Genomic DNA, 20,927 nt, shown 5'->3' with positions numbered 1-20,927 from the left:
TCAGATAAATGTAAGTCGCTCTGGATAAGGGCGTCTGCTAAATGCTATAAATGTGAATGATTCGGAAATGACTGTTGACTGAGGTAAAAACTTGAGCTAGTTGATAACATTTTCCATTGATGTTCCATTCAATTAAAATTGTTTTATTTAGAAATGTTGCATGGATTTGAGTTACAGACCATAAAAGTCAATAATGAGTCACCACATTAACCTTTTGTTAATCGTTTTATTGGAAAAAAAAAAAAAAGGTAAATAATCAATATCAACACACAGGAGCGAACATGGGTGCTAATTTATGGTCTTCTTCTTCTTTCGGCTTCTCCTATTAGTGGTCACCATAGCGGATCATCCGTCTCCATACCCCTTGTCCTCTACATCTGCCTCTTTAAATCCAACTACCTGCATGTCTTCCCTCACCACATCTATAAACCTTCTCCTTGGTCTTCCTCTTTTCCTCCTTCCTGGTGGCTCCATCCTCAGCATTCTCCTACTGATATACCCCATGTTCCTCCTTTTACATATCCACACCATCTCCCTCACCTTGTCACCAAAATGTCCTACATGCACTGTTTCTTTAATAAACTCATTTCTAATCCTGTCCATCGCCGTCACTCCCAACGAAAACCTCAAAATCTTCAGCTCTGCTACCTCCAGCTCCACCTACTGTCTTTTACTCTTTTACTGTCTTTAATCCATACAACATCTCAGGTCCCACCACAGTCCTATAAACTTTCCCTTTCACTCTCACAGATATTCTTCTATCACAAATCACTCCTGTCACTCTTCTCCACCCACTCCACCCTGCCTGCACTCTTTTCTTCACTTCTCTAACACACTTTCCATTACTTTGCACTGTTGACCCCAGGTCCCTGAACTCCTCCACCTTCTCCACCTCTTGTCCCTGCAACCGCACCCCTCCACTGCCCTCCCTCTCATTCACACACATGTAGGAGTAAGATAGAGTACATGTGTGTGAACTTCTCTCCAGCGCGTACCTCCACCTCTCCAGGCTCTTCTCCACCTGCTCCCTATTCCCACCACAAACAAAGGCAAAAAAACCCCACAAAAACATATGAATTGTACAGTGAATGACTGAAAGAAAATTGTGTGGACTGATGAGTCCAAAAGGAACATGCATGTGTTTCTCAAAAATCATAACTGACTAGGTGTTTTGACATGTACTGTCAATTCTTCTTGTGATATAAATACTGCAAACAGCAGGAATATGCTGTGGTGAAATTAATCATTTAATATTTAAATATAATCATTTTATTTCTAATCAAATTTATGTTTTAACTTATTTGTATCTTATAAAATGCAATTGAAAATTTAAAAAAGTGGAAAAATTGTGTAACCATTTTTTTTGTTGTTGTTGTTTTTTATGCTGAAGGTCCTTAGAAGAGCTATGGACCTTCAGCATAAAAATAAATAAATAACTAAATAATAATAATAAAAAAAAAACGGTTACACAATTTTTCCACTTTTTTAAATTTTCATTTGCATCTTATAGCGTACACATATAGGCCTTTAAATCTGTACTCCCATCGCTGGGAGGGAAATCTCCCTTCTCAAAGTGCCTTAGCAACATTTCACTTAAGCTCCCGAGTGCGAGGCATCTGTTCATATTAATAAAGAGCTCCTGTTTTTGCTGTCACTGTTCTATCCCCATATGGGGAATACAGGGATTAAAGCGCAGTGCTGAGGTGCTTTAAAGCAAACACACAACATTTTTTCCCCTACCCTCTTAAATCCCTCTTAGCACAATGCAGGAATCCAGCACTCAAATGCTTTTCTAATATGCTCCGTATCAAACTTCATTAAATTGTATCCAGCTATGGGAGAGCAATCAAAAATAAATAAATAAATAACATAAAATTGAATCGGATGAATTTTTTTTCTCTCTACCCTACTTGCATAGATAAAAAAAAAAAGGTGCAGCACACTGTGGCCTCGCATAGAGCGTGAGGTAGAGAGGAGGAAGAAAAGGCTCTTTCTTTTTTCTACGTAAAAACAACCAGGGCATAAAAGGTATCCACATATGAAATAAGATCATCTACAACATTACAATAATATAGACTGGAAAGTGAGAGGTTGTTAAATGCATAACAAATTACAGTGAACTACCCCATATATATATATATATATATATATATATATATATATATATATATATATATATATATATATATATATATATATATGGGGTAGTTCACTGTAATTTGTATATATATATATATATATAATATGGTTATGAAAGGTTCATCAATGGTGTGTAAGTGGATTGTTCATGAACCCTAGATTTGGAGATCATTAAGAATCCCACCACAAGCCTTTATTGATTTGCAGTCTGACATGTACAGTATTAACCCGTTTCCCCAAAGGACAAAAAAAAAAAAAAAAAAACCCACAAGCAAATCAGTTACAAGTTTCCTTAATAAACAAAAAATGAATTGTATAATGACCATTAGCACCAGAATACTTTATTTATTTCAATGATTTACACATATATCTACCGTATTTTTCGGACCATAAGCCGCTACTTTTTTCCCATGTTTTGAACCCCGCGGCTTAAACAACGAAACGGCTAATTAAGAATTTTTCCTGGGTTTTTCCCGTTTTCACAAACTTCAAGCCAAAAAACTGAATCCCATAACATTAGACCAATGAAATTTTAACAGAAAACGAAAAAAACGGACCTCACCTGTGTTCTGAGCTGCACGGCATCGGGAGAAAAAACTTCCATCAGGTGATTTTTAAAAGCACGACGATGGCAAAAGATAAACTCCCGAGAGAAATAGTTGTGAAAGGAAGGAGGAAGACAGTGAACAATGACTTTCTTGGTCGGCTACTGTTTAGATACAAGCCGTTGTAACGCGTTGAGTCTATCTATCTATCTATCTATCTATCTATCTATCTATCTATCTATCTATCTATCTATCTATCTATCTATCTATCTATCTATCTATCTATCTATCTATCTATCTACCATTAATATAGACTGAAAAGTGAGAGGTTGTTAAATGAATAACAAATTACAGTAAACTACCCCATATATATATATATATATATATATATATATATATATATATATATATATATATATATATATATATATATATATATATATATATATATATATAAAATCTGGTTATGAAAGGTTCATCAATGCTGTGTGAGTGGATTGTTCATGAAGTACATCAAACCGGATTTCCTCTCAGATTCTCACCGTCTTTCCCAACTGTACAGAGTCGGGTTAGCTTGCTAACTAGATAGCACACTAATGCACTAGCAGGGTAAAGTAATACAGCTCAAACAGCTGTCATGTACAGATAGAGTCAGAGGAGCAAACCTGATTTGAACACGGCGCAATCAAATGCTACACCTTCGTAACGGGGAGTATTTTATTGATCCTCCTTTAAACAGCTTCGTCCGCCATTTTGAAAACGAATTGGTGTCAGATAGCAGCAATACCTTCTGGGCAAAGAGTACTTTAGAACAACAATGTTCAGTGCCTAGCCTCGTCTAATAAACTTAAACTCAAGCTGATAGAATAATGGAGTGACCCTTTAAGATGGCCAAGGAGAAGTAGATGGGGGTGTGTTAAGCCAGAATTGGACCACAGGGAGAGGAAGTCTTTTCGAGAGAACAAAAAACACAACAGACTGTTATTTTAACAGAGTGCACTTCCTGTAAAGCACTTTTTCTTTTTTTTTTGTTTATGGGACATCCGCGATCGGAGTGGTTAAGACGTATCGGCAGGTGTGTTCTTACGCTGCTGTTGGTCTATAAGCGCTTTAATCCTTCATCGATGCTTTGCAGAGATCTTTTGAGAAGAAGAAGAAAAAAACGGCAGGGCAATGGGCATTCCAATGCACACCAGAAGACAAAGTAATAATTCATAATTAACTCTCGTATTGATTTAAGATCATGAGAATTGATTTGGAGATCATTAGAAATCCCACCACAAGCCCTTATTGATTTGCAGTCTGACATGTACAGTATTAACCCGTTTCCCCAATAGACAAAAAACCAACAACCCACAAGCAAATCAGTTATCAGTTTCCCTAATAAACTAGAAACTCATTGTATAATGACCATTAGCACCAGAATACTTCATTTATTCCAATGACTTACACATCTATCTATCTATCTATCTATCTATCTATCTATCTATCTATCTATCTATCTATCTATCTATCTATCTATCTATCTATCTATCTATCTACTTAAACTTATCACTTGTTAGTTAACATTAAACATATGAACACAATTCTGTCTGTCTGTCTGTCTGTCTGTCTGTCTGTCTGTCTGTCTGTCTGTCTGTCTATCTATCTATCTATCTATCTATCTATCTATCTATCTATCTATCTATCTATCTATCTATCTATCTATCTACTTAAACTTATCACTTGTTAGTTAACATTAAACATATGAACACAATTCTGTCTGTCTGTCTGTCTGTCTGTCTGTCTGTCTGTCTGTCTGTCTGTCTGTCTATCTATCTATCTATCTATCTATCTATCTATCTATCTATCTATCTATCTATCTATCTATCTATCTATCTACTTAAACTTATCACTTGTTAGTTAACATTAAACATATGAACACAATTCTATCTGTCTGTCTGTCTGTCTGTCTGTCTGTCTGTCTGTCTGTCTGTCTGTCTGTCTGTCTGTCTGTCTGTCTGTCTGTCTATCTATCTATCTATCTATCTATCTATCTATCTATCTATCTATCTATCTATCTATCTACTTAAACTTATCACTTGTTAGTTAACATTAAACATATAAACACAATTCTGTCTGTCTGTCTGTCTGTCTGTCTGTCTGTCTGTCTGTCTGTCTGTCTGTCTGTCTGTCTGTCTGTCTGTCTGTCTATCTATCTATCTAAATATATTTATATATAAAAATGTCATTGCATCGGCATGAAAGTTAACATTTAGCATCTGTTTCATGATGCATCGTTTTTTTTAGCATATTTGCATCAGTAAAAAACTATTTATTCACATAAAATTCGTTCTTTTTTTTTTTTTGTACTACAAAGGCCTGTTTGTGAAAGGGCCATGTGTGAGAAGTCAGAAGGCACTCAAGTAAATTTATGATTTGCTGCCTGTCTTAAAAAAGAAGTAAAAGTAAACTATCTATACTTATATTGAATTGCAGAGCATCATATTTTTTCTATTGCATTGTTTTAGGGGTAAATCTATACATACACACACACACACACACACACACACACACACACACACACACACACACACACACACACACACACACATATATATATATATATATATATATATATATATATATATATATATATATATATATATATATATATATATATGCTATTGTACATAGTTTTCCTGTTCAGTAGCCTTTTCTGAGAAAGAACTGAAACCATTACTCTATAGCTAAGCATACCAATTTAGATTGTATTTTAAGAAAATGAGTGTGTTCTGTGTTCTGTGGGAGCCTAAGAATAGCTTGGAAGCTTGAAGAACATGCCTTCTGGCTAAATTGCGCTCCGGAATTTTAGAGTAAGGTCGAGACATTCTCTTCCGACTATGTAACATTTAAAAAGTCCAGCAAAAAAGCACATACATGTGTAAATAGAACTGAAAGGAATCACTGTCTACTAGGTCAGCTGTAATTGTTCTAAACTGTTCACACATGTAGCTTATCTGCTTTACCGCCTGTTGTATGCATCGTTCTTTGCGAAGTCTTGCCACTGCTTACATAAGTAAAGCAGTGTTACCCAGCAATATGATACCTGCTGTTTTGCATCTTCAACCATAAATTATTTCTGGTGTTTTAGCCAAAAATAATGTGAACAATTAAAAGAAACATGCATCCGAGCCAAAAACTGGACAGGGCCTGTCCCAGACTACATCAACAAAGACAGCATGGTTGGATGGTGCGGTAATTGACAAGGAACCACCCCCCCTTACACACACAAACTTGGCAACTAAATTATCCTTTCCAATAGAATTGGAAGGAAGCCCAGCTTAAGTGGTTCAGGCCCTGCTGGACTCCAAGAATTACGCCTAATATACTGTATGTTCTGTCTTGTCTATTGGAAGAGTTACAGTCTGGAGTAGCACTCGTGTTTTTCATCAAAGAAGGTTCCCGGGCCAAATTTGCATCAGAAAATGTCCATGGGCCATGAATTCCAAATGGAGCATCTGGCCAATCGTGATCCCAGAGCCAGGGACAGGTCTTTCACATGGGCAGGTGGATTCTGTCAGACTGCAATACCCTTTATGGCCACTCATCAATACAATGCAACATCTACAAATCAAGTACACTCATTGTACCTCATTATTTGATTTATAGGACACGATGGAACAAATCCGGGTAAACCTTAAAATAGCATTTCCGAGAAATTGTTTGTCAACGCCGAGAAGGAAACACTCACATCCCTATAACTCTAATCTGTAAATATGTAAAAAGCCGATGGGTTACCTGAATATTTGATTAGTACAATATTTTTCATTCCACACAACCTTGTAGAAAAGAAAAGAAAGTGGTAGCTCAGAGGTTAAAATGTTGGACTTCTGATCCGAAGATTGTAAGTTTAAATAAAAGGTAAATGTATGTACATGTATGTACATTATATAATGTTAATAGCAACTATGTGCAATTTTTTTAGTGCAACAATAACAATAATAATAATAATAATAATAATAATTATTATTATTATTATTATTATTATTATTATTATTATTATTATTATTGTTGTTATTATTATTATTATTATTATTATTATTATTATTATTATTATTATTGTTACATAACTTGTGTATCATTGTAGTCTGACTTTTCTGCCATCTGTTTTACTGCTGCTACACATTTCATTTCACTTAATATATAATATATAACTGAATACTGTATATTTATTTACATTTTTGTATTTTTTTGTATCTTTTACTTCAATTTAAATTCAATTAAAACAATTATCCTAGTGGATCAATAAAAGTATTCTGATAAAGGTCCTTTATACTAGATACATGGACTTTACAACACAGTAAAATTTTATTGTCGCATATCAGCCATGATACAGTGCCCCTGGGGCACATAGGGTTAAAGGCCATTCTCAGGGGCCCCAAAAGTGTTAGCTTGGCATCACTAGTGCTTGAACCCCCAAACACCTGATCGGTAACCCAAAGCATTAACTACTGAGCTACCGCCTCCCACAAGCCCAACCAAATCCTGGTTGGATAAAATGGAATACCTGTAAGTCAGTGTGTCTGAGGGTACGTCTACAATACACAGATAATTCTGAAACGGCGTTTTTGCGTCTTAAAACGCCCCGTGTCCACACTTTCGTAATTAGTTTTCGTGAGCAAAACTTAAAATGCTTCGAACTGGCACCGTCACACGACTACAAATATCCACACTGCAACGCGAAAATGGCGTTTTTAAAAAGCTACATTTTTTTTTTTTGGTTGATAAAAACAAAAAAAACAAACAAAAAAAAAAACGCTGTCTCAGTGTGAACGGAAGGCCAAAACAGAAAAGAAAAAAATATGCGTTTTTCAATGAAAATATATTAGTGTGCACATGGCCTAAGATGATCTGTGCAATTTGTAAATGTATCCAAAACATGTGGAACAAAGCCTTAAATATAGTAAAAAAGGTACATTTGCATTAATGTGGACGTTAATGATTTGATTCCTAAAACAGGTCATCAACCAGGCTCTCTAGTCTTTAGACCTTCTCATCTATTTCACCGTCATGCATTCTTTGCCTATGAGTCTCACTATTTGGCATTAGATATGTCCATTGAACATTTGCTTTGGACTTTTGAACTGTTGAAACTTTTGCTTCTCAAGTATAAAAGTCTATACAGGGACCTTTAAAATCCCACAGAGACAGTCATGTGACAGACTGATTCAAGAGGTTCATAAGTTACAGAAAACAAATATGGTATAAATGTCCTGAGGGGAAACAGGTCTTTGCAAATAACAATATTGGATCTTATATTATAAGACGTTTTACATAGGCAAAAGGGAGACATTGGGAAACACACATACACACCCTAGTAACGAACCTGTGATCCACATATAGGAAATGACAACTCTGAATGCATTTATTGATATAAAAGGAACCCAAAAGGAATAAATTTGAAATCCTACGGAGGAAGTGGTGAAAAAAATGTGCATGTGTGTGTGTGTGTGTGTGTGTGTGTGTGTGTGTGTGTGTGTGTGTGTGTGTGTGTGAGAACTGCCTATACAAAAGTGACAGATTTCACACACAGTTTAAAAATCTCTGTGAGACGGCGGCCCTGCTTGGATATTAAGCACCATATGTAAAGATGTAAAAGTTAACATTAGAGATAGAGATAGCTTTGCCAATAAAAAAATGATTACAATTATTGCAATTTGTATGCAAATCAGCAGGTTGTTATGAGTTTCTGTTATTATAGAGAAAAGGTCAAAGGCATCTTTAGCGTCCTAGAGAAATATTACAGCAAGGGTGTTGAAGATAACGAAAAACAAAAAAACAAAAAAGCATACCAGATCTGATAAACTGTTAAAAAATTAGCTGGCCATAATAAAGAGCTCTGGTTTAATTGTAAAGTGTGTCTTAGCTTAGCATGCTAGCTAAATAGCATACTATTTTGAGAAGTATTAATACTTAGACTGTGACACCTAAAGACAAGATGATCACAGGAGTTCGAAAGAACATGATGGAAATAGTTAATGATGTAGGCAATGTGGATTTTTTGATGACATCACTGTATCGGTCCTGCCTTGCGAATATTCAAAAACAAAACCAATCAGGGTCGGGAATCAAACTGCAAATGGAACCGTCGCCATGCTGTTTGGACAACAGCAATAACCGTAGCTTGACACTTCATTAATAAAACATCAGCTCAAATTGTCAGCTTTGTTTTTCGTTGTTGTTGTTGTTTTTTTTTTTGATGCATGGACTCAGAGAGAGATTGGGTGGATTTATCCTCTTACGGTAATTGTGGCACTCAGCAGAGACAAAAGCACTTTAAAAGGGAAGAGGATCTGGCAGCCGTCCTGCTTTCAGGGCAGCGTCTCAACCCATTCATCTAGGACAGATAATGGAGTGTCCTTCACCTGCTGATGCCTCAAGGCGTGTCCAGTTATCTCAAGGGACCAGCCACCTCGTTAAAAGATGGAGCAGAGAGAGAAAGAGAGACACAGGGAGAGAAAGAGAGAGAGGAGTGGCACTAATTTGAGCCATGGAGAAGAGGATGGATATTAAGGGCAAGAAAGCATTGAGGGATAACGGCCATTTTCTCTCCGGTTTTGATTAGCTTGTTAGCGGTGCTTGCTCAGAAGTTAAGGTTGTGTGCACGTCAAGTCCCAGGGTTGCTAGAGACCCCCTGTAGGCCCCTCAGCAAGACCCTTCAATCTCAATTTTATGCCTAGATTGGATTCGGCCTCACATCCAAGTGTCGGGGGACAAAATCAGCCTACCAAATGAATGCATGTGACAATGTTTAAAGTGAAGCTAGATATACAGGAATGGTTTTAGAAACCAGGAAACGACAGGGACATTGTGACAAAAGTAACTAGTTGTGATTTTAGTTCCTGGTTAGTTCCTGATAGATCATTTTTATAGGACATGACCTTCTGGATATAACTACTGTATATCCTATAGCTGACCACCAAACCTACCTCTAATCCTTGATCCTAAACCATAACTTCAAAACCCAAACCCCAAAATAAGCCCTAAACCTAACCCCTAACCTGAACTTTAAACTTTAACCCTAACCCTAAACCTAAGCCTAAACAATAATCGCCAACTTTAAACCTTAAGCCTAACCCCTAACCTAAACCCTGACCCCAACTTCCAAACCTTAATTCTAAGCCCAAATCTTAACCCTAGACCTATTCGGAAATCTTCACACTAAACCCTAACCATAACCCCAGAACTTCACACTAGGTGGCAAAAGTACTGACTACCCTTTTTCACTCAAGTTAAATAAGAATGTATACAGCCTGACCATCCACCATATAGAACTAAATCAAGAAACGATGATGATGATCAGGTGATCAGGAATGTCTCTGTTATCAGTCATGTTTACATCGCTGACTCCCTCTGTCTCATCCACATTAACCATATACTTCTTGTTGCCTTCTGCCACCGCTTGCTGTTAGCTTCGCAGACTAGCCTGCGTCTGTGGTGCGTGAGAGCCAGGAAATGATACACCAGTGGCAGATTGAAAAAGCTGCACAATGACAAAAAACAGGTTGATGGGCTGAAAACAAGGCGCAATAAAAAGAAAAATATTTACTGTAATTTCCAGACTATAAAGCGCACCCATATATAAGCCACACCCACTGAATTTTGTACAAATATTTTTTAATTTTTAACATAAATAAGCCGCACCTGTCTATAAGCCATCTACACTAATGTACTTTACACAGGCTTTAACAAAAGACACGTTACACACGGTGTAACAGGTGAAATATGTTGCGCTTCCTTTAGGAGCATAGCGGTATTTTGGGAATAGCCTGCCAGAAGCGAGCTCTCCCTTCACCCTGACTCAACGCAAAATGTAAATAGAAATCGAAGTAAAAAGTACTGATATTTGTGTAAAAAAATTTATTGATGTGAAAGTAAAAAGTTGTATGAAATATAAATAGTAATGTACTAATACCAGAAAATTAGTGTGAAAGTAAAAGTATGTTTACTTCCTCACTTCGCATCTTTGCACCAGCATAACCCCAAATCTTAACCCTAACCCTTATCCCGAACCCCAGAACTTCACCCTAGCCCTATTCCAAAGTCTTAAACCTAACCCCAGATATTTACCCTAGCCCTAACCCCAAACCGTAAACCCTTACCCCTCACCCTAACCCCAGATATTTACCCTAGCCCCAACCCTAAACCTTAATCGGAACCCCTAAATCTAATCCCAAACCTTGACCCCGATTAACTAAGGCGGATAAATACATTCTAATAACAAAAAGGGAACTTGACTAGAATTAGGGTGTGGGGGTTGGAGTTTGGGTCAGGCTTTAGGGTTTAAGGTTAGAGTTTGGGTAAATGTAAACTCAGACCCCCAGAGGCAGTGGAGATACTTCTACCTTTACTTTTTCTATTCCTTTCTTAAAATAGATCATTTTGAATTGTAGCACTTAGGACAAAAATGCAGTAAATGAGAAATCTTGAACAGTTCTTGATAGCCAACTCTGAATTTTGGCTAAAAACAACAGCATCAGTGAATAAGTGGCAGATATGCAAGCACAATCTGTTCCACTTGTAAACATTGTTATTAATATTGAATCGTGGTCCAGTTTATCACCACATTTCCTGTATTTATGCTAATGCTCTTTCCGCAAGCTGCAGTTTTTATAGCCATTCGCCATCTCTCAATCTTTGGCCAAGCTGTAATGTATCCTTGCAGTGCACCGTTCCCAGGAGAAGCTCTAGCCTTTACTTAGAAAACAGATCCATTTCCTCCAATCCATCTTTCACAGCAATGCATAATTCATACACTATCTCTCTACCACAATAGCATCACAATGAAAACTCTGGTAAATACTGAGACACACACAGAAAGAAAGTGAGACAACTCAAACCACTACTGTACTAATATTACAATATTCACAATTCATGACAATCGTCCAACCGTGAAGTCCACCATATTGTTCATACTACTTTATTTCTTCGTATTGCTCATTGCTCAGCATTTAAGTGGCAAATCAACATCATTAGCAGCCAACGTGGAATTAATACAAAATATGATTATAAGATTATGAGATAAAATTATATATACAGTGGTGTGAAAAGAAACTTTTTGTTTTATTTTATTTATTTTATTTATTGTATTATTCTATTATTTATTTATTTGTATTTCTTTTCTTGTAGTGAGGTATATTCTCACTCACATATATAAGGTGTGCACATTTTTATATTGGTCTATTAAAATTAAATAAAGTCTGAGGTGGGATTGATTTGACCTGAATCTGATATCTGGATTGGAAAGACATAAATAAAATGAGATGGCAGGGTATATTTAGCTTAGTTATATTTAGCTTTTGTTTCTTGAGTTCTTTACAAACCTGTAGTAAGTTTAGGTCTAAGTTTAATTTACTAAGTAATAGAATTGGTGTACCTTAACCCTAATTCATAAAATGCATGAACAACAATACAGATTATAAAGAAAGTTTTAGATTGAGATACCAGTGCTGGGGTGGCACACGGGGTGGCTCCGCCCTTGTATAGCAAGCCAGTCAAAATATTCCTCACATTTGACACATGTAAAGCCTATCTTCAGAACTTTACCCTAGCCCTAACCCTAAATCTTAAACTTTACCCCTAACCCAAACCCCAGAACTTCACCCTAACCCTAACCCCAAACATTAAATCTGAACCCTAAACACAAAACCACAGTTAATTAAGGTTGGCTTTATTTCCAGCTTCAAATAAATACATTTTAATGCAGTGCCAGCAAGTAACTATGGTTTAATTGGGATTTTTTCCCCCAAGCAATTTAATGCACTTGATTTTACCCCAGGTGGTCATTCGCCTCTGCGACGTGCGTCACCATCGTGTAACACACGCCATGAACCGTCCTGTACAGAATCAATTCCTTTGTGATTTTATATTTAAAAGCACGTACCTGATTATACGCACATGGCACGACCTGATGCGATTCTTGTTTTACAGGCAACTGAGGAATGCTTCAAAAATAGATTGTTTTAAAGTGGGAACTGTGACTCGTGCAGGTGTTTAATATCGTATTTGTGGAAATAAGGTCTGGACTCTCTGTGGGAGTTTGAGCAGCTGTAGCAGTGTACAGCTGCTAATAGGAACGAGGAACTTCGCTCCCGCTAATCAGGCCATGCTAATCACTGCGCTCGGTAAAAGCAGCTGAGATTAACTCTTCAGTCCTGCCCAGGTCCAAATGACCCATTTTACATATTTATATACTGCAAATGATGTTTTTTTTGGACAGTAAGCTCTAGGTTAAGAAAACGAACGACAGCGCTAGGAGTTAACAAGCTAGCGTGTCGCATTAGCATTTGAGAAAACGTAAAGAAATGAATGTCATTAATCCTGAACACAGGCTAAGAGAAAAAAAACTTATTGAAAATTAATCTATTCTAAAAAAAAAGAAAAAAAAAGTATTTAATTATGCAAAATACAGCAAGTGTATAAAAGTTTCATTCGGATTTAATAACATCGAGTTTCTCTCGTCTCCCGTAACACGCTCGAGGTGTGAAACCTTTCCACTCCGAAGTGTATATCCCGGTTGTCTATCACCAGATCTTCTCCGTGCTCCTGAGGGGGTATGAAAGCAAATCTCACACCTTTTCAATCAAATCCTGCAGATCCCACCGCAACAGAGGAGATGAAGAGAGAAAGAGACTCGACGCTTATTAAAACGGACGCCGATGACAAATATTAGTCCTAAATCTCGGGGGAACGCTAAAAAGAGCGATACACCGTATTAACAGATGTGGGTCGTGTTCCTGCGTGTACCAAAGAGCCCAGATCCCTATCTATCTTTTTTTTTCTACTTCTTCTTTTTCTCACCCTTCTGTTCCTTTCAGGTCAAAACGACCTGTTTTAGAGTTTGTTGGGGAACAGGAAAAAAATTGAATAATTCAAAGATTAATTTTTTCCAAACTAAAACCCAAATAAATCCATCCTTAGTCCATCTGACTGACTGAGTAGCATAAAATTATTATCACTTGCTAGGTGAGCTAAACTAGCCAGGTCTCTCGATTCCACACTGTCCTCATGTTGCTTTTTTTTTTTTATCTTGCCAGAATTATTACAATTGTAATGTGAATTTTCTATGAAGTGTCACATCAGCATTCATCTCCTTGTAGTAAGACTTGAAAAAAGCCGTATAGTCGATGATACAGACACGTCAGACTTGAGTCGATTGAATAAGAAACCCCCTTTTAACTTCAAACATGGAAAAAAACTTGTTGTGACCTTCTTTTTTTTTCTTTCTTTTTTTTTTTTTTTTTCCCGGTACAGTCCAACATTTAATCCGTTGATCAGACATTTGTGGTGATAATTCCACATAAATATAAATTCCATATAAAACTTTCTTTGTTCTGTCTTTCTATTTATCTGCCTTTTTGATTTCTTTCTTTCTTTCTTTCGTTCTTTCTTTCTTTCTTTCTTTCTTTCTTTCTTTCTTTCTTTCTTTCTTTCTTTCTATTTATCTGCCCTTTTGATTTCTTTCTTTCTTTCTTTCTTTCTTTCTTTCTTTCTTTCTTTCTTTCTTTCTTTCTTTCTTTCTTTCTTTCTTTCTTTCTTTTAAATTTGCAAATTTGTTATACAACTTTTGACCACAGGGGGCAGCTGTTTTTTGGTATTTTTTGTATTTTTTGAAGCTTTATTTTAGGAGCTGGGCATGTTGTTATAGCAGTTTTGACTCTAATATGAATTTTTCCTCTTTATGTTCTAATTTTAGTCAAGACAGTAAATACATCTAATAACTGAATAAACTCAAACGAACAAACCAATGAATAAATTGTAAATTGTATATCTGACATATTTACAGTCGGGAATCCCAAATCTCATAATATTTTTATCTAAGTGTGAGCTTAGTGTGTGTGTGTGTGTGTGTGTGTGTGTGTGTGTGTGTGTGTGTGTGTGTGTCCTAGTTTATTTTGCTGAGTGGCAGCTCTTATCGTCTCCAATATGCATCATAATTTTCAAGTTCGGGTCAACGTGTGTGTGTGTGTGTGTGTGTGTGTGTGTGTGTGTGTGTGTGTGTGTGTGTGTGTGTGTGTGTGTGTGTGTGAATCTACTGTTGCAGCAATTTCTCTTTCTCTGTTCTCTTTTCTCCTCATCCTCCCTCCGTCCCATCTTTTTTTCGTCACTCTCCTTTCATTTACTCATCTTTTTTCTCACATCCACACACATTGCAGACTCTGTGGGTGGCATACACACACCCACACACACACACACACACACACAGAAAACTGTGAAGTATGAGGAAGTATGTGTGTGTATGTGTGTGTATGAGGGAGTATGTATGTGTGTGTGTGTGTGTGTGTGTGTGTGTGTGTGTGTGTGTTAGTTCATTCTGACCACTTATGCAGATCTAGAGTAGTCTGAGCAAACCGAAAGAAAATGTGATAAATAATAGGCAGTTCGCTTCTATCTATCTATCTATCTATCTATCTATCTATCTATCTATCTATCTATCTATCTATCTATCTATCTATCTATCTATCTATCTATCTATCTATCTATCTATCTATCTATTTATCTATCTGAGCATGAAAGTCTTTAGATGCGGTTTACATTTGAATTTTCCCTTCCCTTGACCTTGGAGACCCAAACCTGTTCCAGCATGGCAATACCCCTGTGCACAAATCCAGTTCCATGAAGATCTGCATTGCATGGTTTGGAGTGGAAGATCTTCTGCTACACCTCCGGGATGAATGTGAACGCTGACTGCACCCCAGACCTCCTTATATCACCTAAATCAGTTCCTGACTTTACTCACACCCTTATAGCTGAATGATTTAGACAAATCTCCACAATCACACTAAATGTTGAATAGGATGTTCAAAAAATCACATACAAAGCTTATAGTCAGGTGTCTGCAAACCTTTGTGTACTTTTTCTGTTTTGTTTTTCTTGTTCATGTATTTTGTGTGCACTTTAAAAACACATTTTCTGCACCTACATGACCTGGGAATTGCCATAATAATGAGCCTAAATAACAAATCCATCTCATCACCGCTGCTTCTGAAATCCCACTTCATCCAGAAACACACGAGCTTGTCGCACCATTGCAAAAAAACAGCCGGGATTTTATATATTTTATTTACACATCTTTCAAAAATGTATTTCTGCTTCCGCCTCTGCTGGAACAACACGGTGTGCTTCGGAACCGTTTTTAGATGCGAGTGTGACTTGCATCAAGTGCAGCTCTGGAGCACAGGCGCTGGTTTAACCCGTGTTTCAGACTGAGGTCAAGCCAGCAGTGAAAGGATCTGTAGTGTAGCTGTAAGGTAACTGCCTACAGATTGCTAACGTACAGATCTGTGGTGAATTCTGTGTGTGAATATACTGGGCTGCAGGGAGTTTATCTAGTATCGCTATAATTTTTTTTTCAATTGCAAAGCAGAGTAAAGCTTGTGTTTGACACAGGTGCCATAACACTCTCCTTCTGTTTAACTTCTCTTCTCTGACTTTTAGATAAGCACGCTTCAAAGGCAGTTAGCTTCCCTCTCGCTAACTTCCTGTGCTGTTTGCTTCATCCTCTGCTGCTGTATGCCTACAGGACAATCAATCAATCAATCAATCAATCAATCAATCAATCATTCAATCTATCTATCTATCTATCTATCTATCTATCTATCTATCTATCTATCTATCTATCTATCTATCTATCTGTCTGTCTGTCTGTCTGTCTGTCTGTCTGTCTGTCTGTCTGTCTGTCTGTCTGTCTGTTAAAATTCTCTTAAACTTCCCCACTGCTTTACTATCTATCTATCTATCTATCTATCTATCTATCTATCTATCTATCTATCTATCTATCTATCTATCTATCTATCTATCTATCTATCTATCTATCTATCTATCTATCTATCTATCTATCTATCTATCTATCTATCTATCTATCTATCTATCTATCTATCTATCTATCTATCTATCTATCTATCTATCTATCTATCTGCCTGCCTGCCTGCCTGCCTGCCTGCCTGCCTGCCTGCCTGCCTGCCTGCCTGCCTGTTGGTCTGTCTATTAAAATTCTCTTATACCTCCCCCACTTTTTTTATTTAACTTTATCTGTCTGTCTGTCTGTCTGTCTGTCTGTCTGTCTGTCTGTCTGTCTGTCTGTCTGTCTGTCTGTCTGTCTGTCTGTCCTATCTTTTCTGCACTGCTTCTTAAAGTTCTATTTTCTAACATCACCGTTATTATCGACTCCACACCAGGACCAGCAGTTATCACCCTTTTCATTTCCTGCCATCTTGAAGGAAATCATTAGTGTGACTGTTAGTTAGCACTCAATTACATCTTTTTCCATGTACGTCTGAAACTATCCACTGTGTTACCATGAACTGATTAAACCACGAGTCAGAGCGAGGTCTTGCAGTAGTATGACATCTGCAGTGAACAGAGGTGGTGAAGTTACTGGTGTGTTTGTTTTCGTTGTGTTTATTCAGTCATACAGACCGTCTACTTTGTAATTTCAAGATCGGATGGAGCACAATATAAACATTTATTATTTAAAGCAATTAATATTATTTTACCACACACACACACACACACACACACACACACACACACACACTATCTTATACCTAAATATCTATGTCTGTTTGTCTATTCATCTATTGGTCCGATTCTCTGTTTGTCTGTCTATTTACCCATTTATCTACCTATAAGTCTGTCTGCCCTTTTGTCTATTTACCCACTTATCAAGCTGTCTGTCTGTCTGTCTGTCTGTCTGTCTGTCTGTCTGTCTGTCTGTCTGTCTGTCTGTCTGTCTGTCAAAATAACTTTCTATCTATCTATCTATCTATCTATCTATCTATCTATCTATCTATCTATCTATCTATCTATCTATCTATCTATCTATCTATCTATCTATCTATCTATCTATCTATCTTGTCTGTGTGTCTGTCTTACTGTCAGTCTACCTTTCTATGTGTCTATCTATATACCTGTCTGCCTGTCTGTCTATCTACCTCTCAGTCAGTTTGTCTGTCTATCAATATACCTTTCTGTCTGTCCATCTATATACCTGTCTGTCTGTCTGTCTGTCTATTTTTTGGTCTTTGTCTAATCACCGTCTGCCTGTCTAACTTTCTGTCTGCTTGTCTGTCTGAAACCACAACCACAGAAGGTCTCTGAATTGCACACAGTCTAATGTTAAATGTTTTTAAAACTTTATATTAATACTGAATATTGTCACTGATTGATCTAAAAGTGCCAATTAATGTTTTATAACATTTTATACATTTTATACACTCATTCTAATGCATCAAGGTTTCTATAGTAACGCATTTAAAAAACTAATCATGTATTTACATTTTCTTTTATATTTACATATTTTTCATTTATACAGACTTACAATTATCACACTCATACAACTGGGCAGTTAAGGGCTTTGCTCAAGGGCTCAGTAGAGTCTGCTTAGTGTTGGTGGGATTTAAACTAACAACCTTCTGTGTAACTCTATTTTACCCACAAGTAATAACACGAACTAACTTTTTTGTCTATAAATGGATTAAAAAGTATGAAGTGGTATGTGTGTGTATATATATATATATATATGTGTGTGTGTGTGTGTGTGTGTGTGTGTGTGTGTGTGATTCCACAAATCTGGAATCATTAGCATAGCGCTTTGATATACTGTAAGATAAAAATCATTTTGTAGTGGTAATGAGTAATTCAGCTTTACACCAGGCTATAATCTTACGCTCTTTGATTATTTTCTTATTAAAGCATAGCCAAAAATCTTTACTATAGTAACAGAAGAAAACAAAAAAATATTGCACTTATTCCCCTAAAAGTCTAATCAGATCTGCTGAAAAAACTCTGTACTTTATTATCTAACTGTGAAACAGGTCATGTAGATGCATGTTCACTTTCATTGAGTGTTTGTTTATGTGTGTGTGTGTGTGTGTGTGTGTGTGTGTGTGTGTGTGTGTGTGTGTGTGTGTGTGTGTGTGTGTGTGTGTGTGTGTGTGTGTCCATTTTTTTTTACCCCTCTGCACTATTCTGCATGGACAACGCTAAAATTAAATGAACCCATGTTCAGCTATTACGTTTGACATTTGAAAAGAACCGTGTGGTCGTGAATTAAATGGAATTTGTAGTGTTTTAGAGAAGTTTTTTTTTTTTTTTTTTTAATAAAAAAAATCTCTTTAGTTATTTGTAATTTGTGAACTGCTGCTTTTTCCAAAAAACTCCTCCAGACACCTGCAGTGCTAAAACTGCTGACCGATGTGATTGTTCTGGCACAGCACGTCCTGCTAGGACTGAGCCATGTCTGCCAAATTACATTAGAGAGTCATTACGGGTGTTAAAATCTCAATTACAACATTTTTATTTTTCTTAATTAGATGTGCGCTTACTGATGAAACTTTAATGGTGAAAAGAAAAAAAGCTGGAAGTGCTGTAAGGGATGAAATGTAAAGTTTAAAGTCACTTGGGATTATAAATAGATAGATAGATAGATAGATAGATAGATAGATAGATAGATAGATAGATAGATAGATAGATAGATAGATAGATAGATAGATAGATAGATAGATAGATAGATAGATAGATAGATATAGATAGATAGATAGATAGAAATTCTAATTCCAAAAAAGTTGGGACACTGAATAAAATGTAAACAGAGTAGAAGAAGAGTCTGGGTGCTGAACTGACCACAACCAAGGACACCCAGAACTGTTGAGCAGCTAGAATCCAGCATTAGACACATATGGCACAACAATCTTCTCCTAGAACTTCAGCAACTGGTCTCCTCAGTTCCCAGATGCTACACACAGTGGTAAACATGGCCCTGTCCCAAATCTTTTTAGAACCTGTTGCAGCCATCAAATTGAAAATGACCTTATTTTTTCCTTAAAATGGAATATGCAGTGCAACCTCCATACTCGTGAGGGTTGCGTTTTGTCACCCTTCACGAGTAACAAAAAATCCCAAGGTTTGATTCACCCTTCGCGACCCAGTAACGCAATATTAAATTGATTTAAATCGGTGCACATGTACTGTAAACTCAAAAAAATTGTGAATTACTTGTCATAAATGTTTTATTTACTACTTTGAATAATTAATACAATAATGAAATAGTTTTTCAAACATTTGTATGTAATTTATTAGTACAAATCGTGGCTTCTCGCCAACTAACAGATTTCCACGAGTTACGGTTCCAAATGAAAAGTCGCGAACTATCAAGGTCACGAGTACCAAGGTTCCACTGTATTCTTAGTTTCAACACTTGATATGAATATTTTCTTTTATTGTGAATAGAATATGGATTTATGAGGTTTACATTCGGTTTTATATATCTATAGTAGCTAAGTGCTAAGCTAAGCTATTCCACCTACTATCACATTTTATTGGTTTGGTGGAGGAAACAGGAAAACCTGCTGGAAACCCACAAAGACACAATGAGAATATTCAGCTACTAGTGGTTAGGCCTGAACCAAAGTCTCTGGAGCTGTAATCCAGCATCGCTTCTACCAATGGATTATAAAAAAAAATATATAAAAAAATCGGTATGAAAAAGTTAAAATGGAACCAGCATACTTTGGTTATTAACTCCAGGCTAAACATGACTACAAAGTGGGTAAGCAGAAAAAGAAGAAGTAATAATACAGCAGTTCTCTCACCAAATGCAAGTGACATTTGACTGAACCCAAAGAAGAGTCAAATTGAACTCGGTTCTGGCAGCGTAACTTTTTAAGATTTTATCTTTTTTTTCTTTTTTGACGGAAAACTGCCTGAAGACTCATGAGTGTATTCAGCACTGCACAGGACTCATTACGAACTCAAAATGTCACTCATGTCTCCAGAGTTCCGAACCCTTCAATTTTACTCTCCCTGTGTCTTCATTTTCTTTTCACAAAAAAAAAATAAATAAATAATGAAAGAGCTGTGAAAAGTTCTCGAGCAACCCCAATCGACACAGCTGAGCCCATCATGACTGAGCGAGAGAGGAGTGGGTGTGATGTGTGTCGATACGTGTGCATCAAGCAGCTTGCGACAAATTAAACTCAGGGCTTATTTCTTTTTTATTTCTTTTCTTTTTATGGTAGCAAGAAATGTAGAACAAAAAAAAAAAATGTCAGTAAGGAGGTCACGAGTGTGGCCATTTTCATTTCATGCATTTCACTTGAGATAGAATCCTTTTAACACTATGCCCTCGAAATAGCATACGTTCATATATACTTCTACACACATCCCCCCACACACACACACAAACACACTCACATACAGTCA

The 20,927-nt window shown here is 36.7% G+C and overlaps 1 protein-coding gene across 1 annotated transcript in view; it reads right to left on the bottom strand.

The window, feature by feature from the left end:
• pcdh9 (protocadherin 9) overlaps window positions 1-20,927 on the bottom strand; it is a 271,137-nt gene that overhangs the window by 143,944 nt on the left and 106,266 nt on the right. The gene's annotated exons all lie outside the window — the stretch shown is intronic.

The sequence above is a fragment of the Silurus aristotelis genome (genome assembly GCF_946808225.1).
Source record: "Silurus aristotelis genome assembly, chromosome: 2".
Lineage (NCBI taxonomy): Eukaryota > Metazoa > Chordata > Actinopteri > Siluriformes > Siluridae > Silurus > Silurus aristotelis.
Note: the sequence above shows the minus strand (reverse complement) of the source record. Positions and strands in the feature narration are given on the sequence as shown.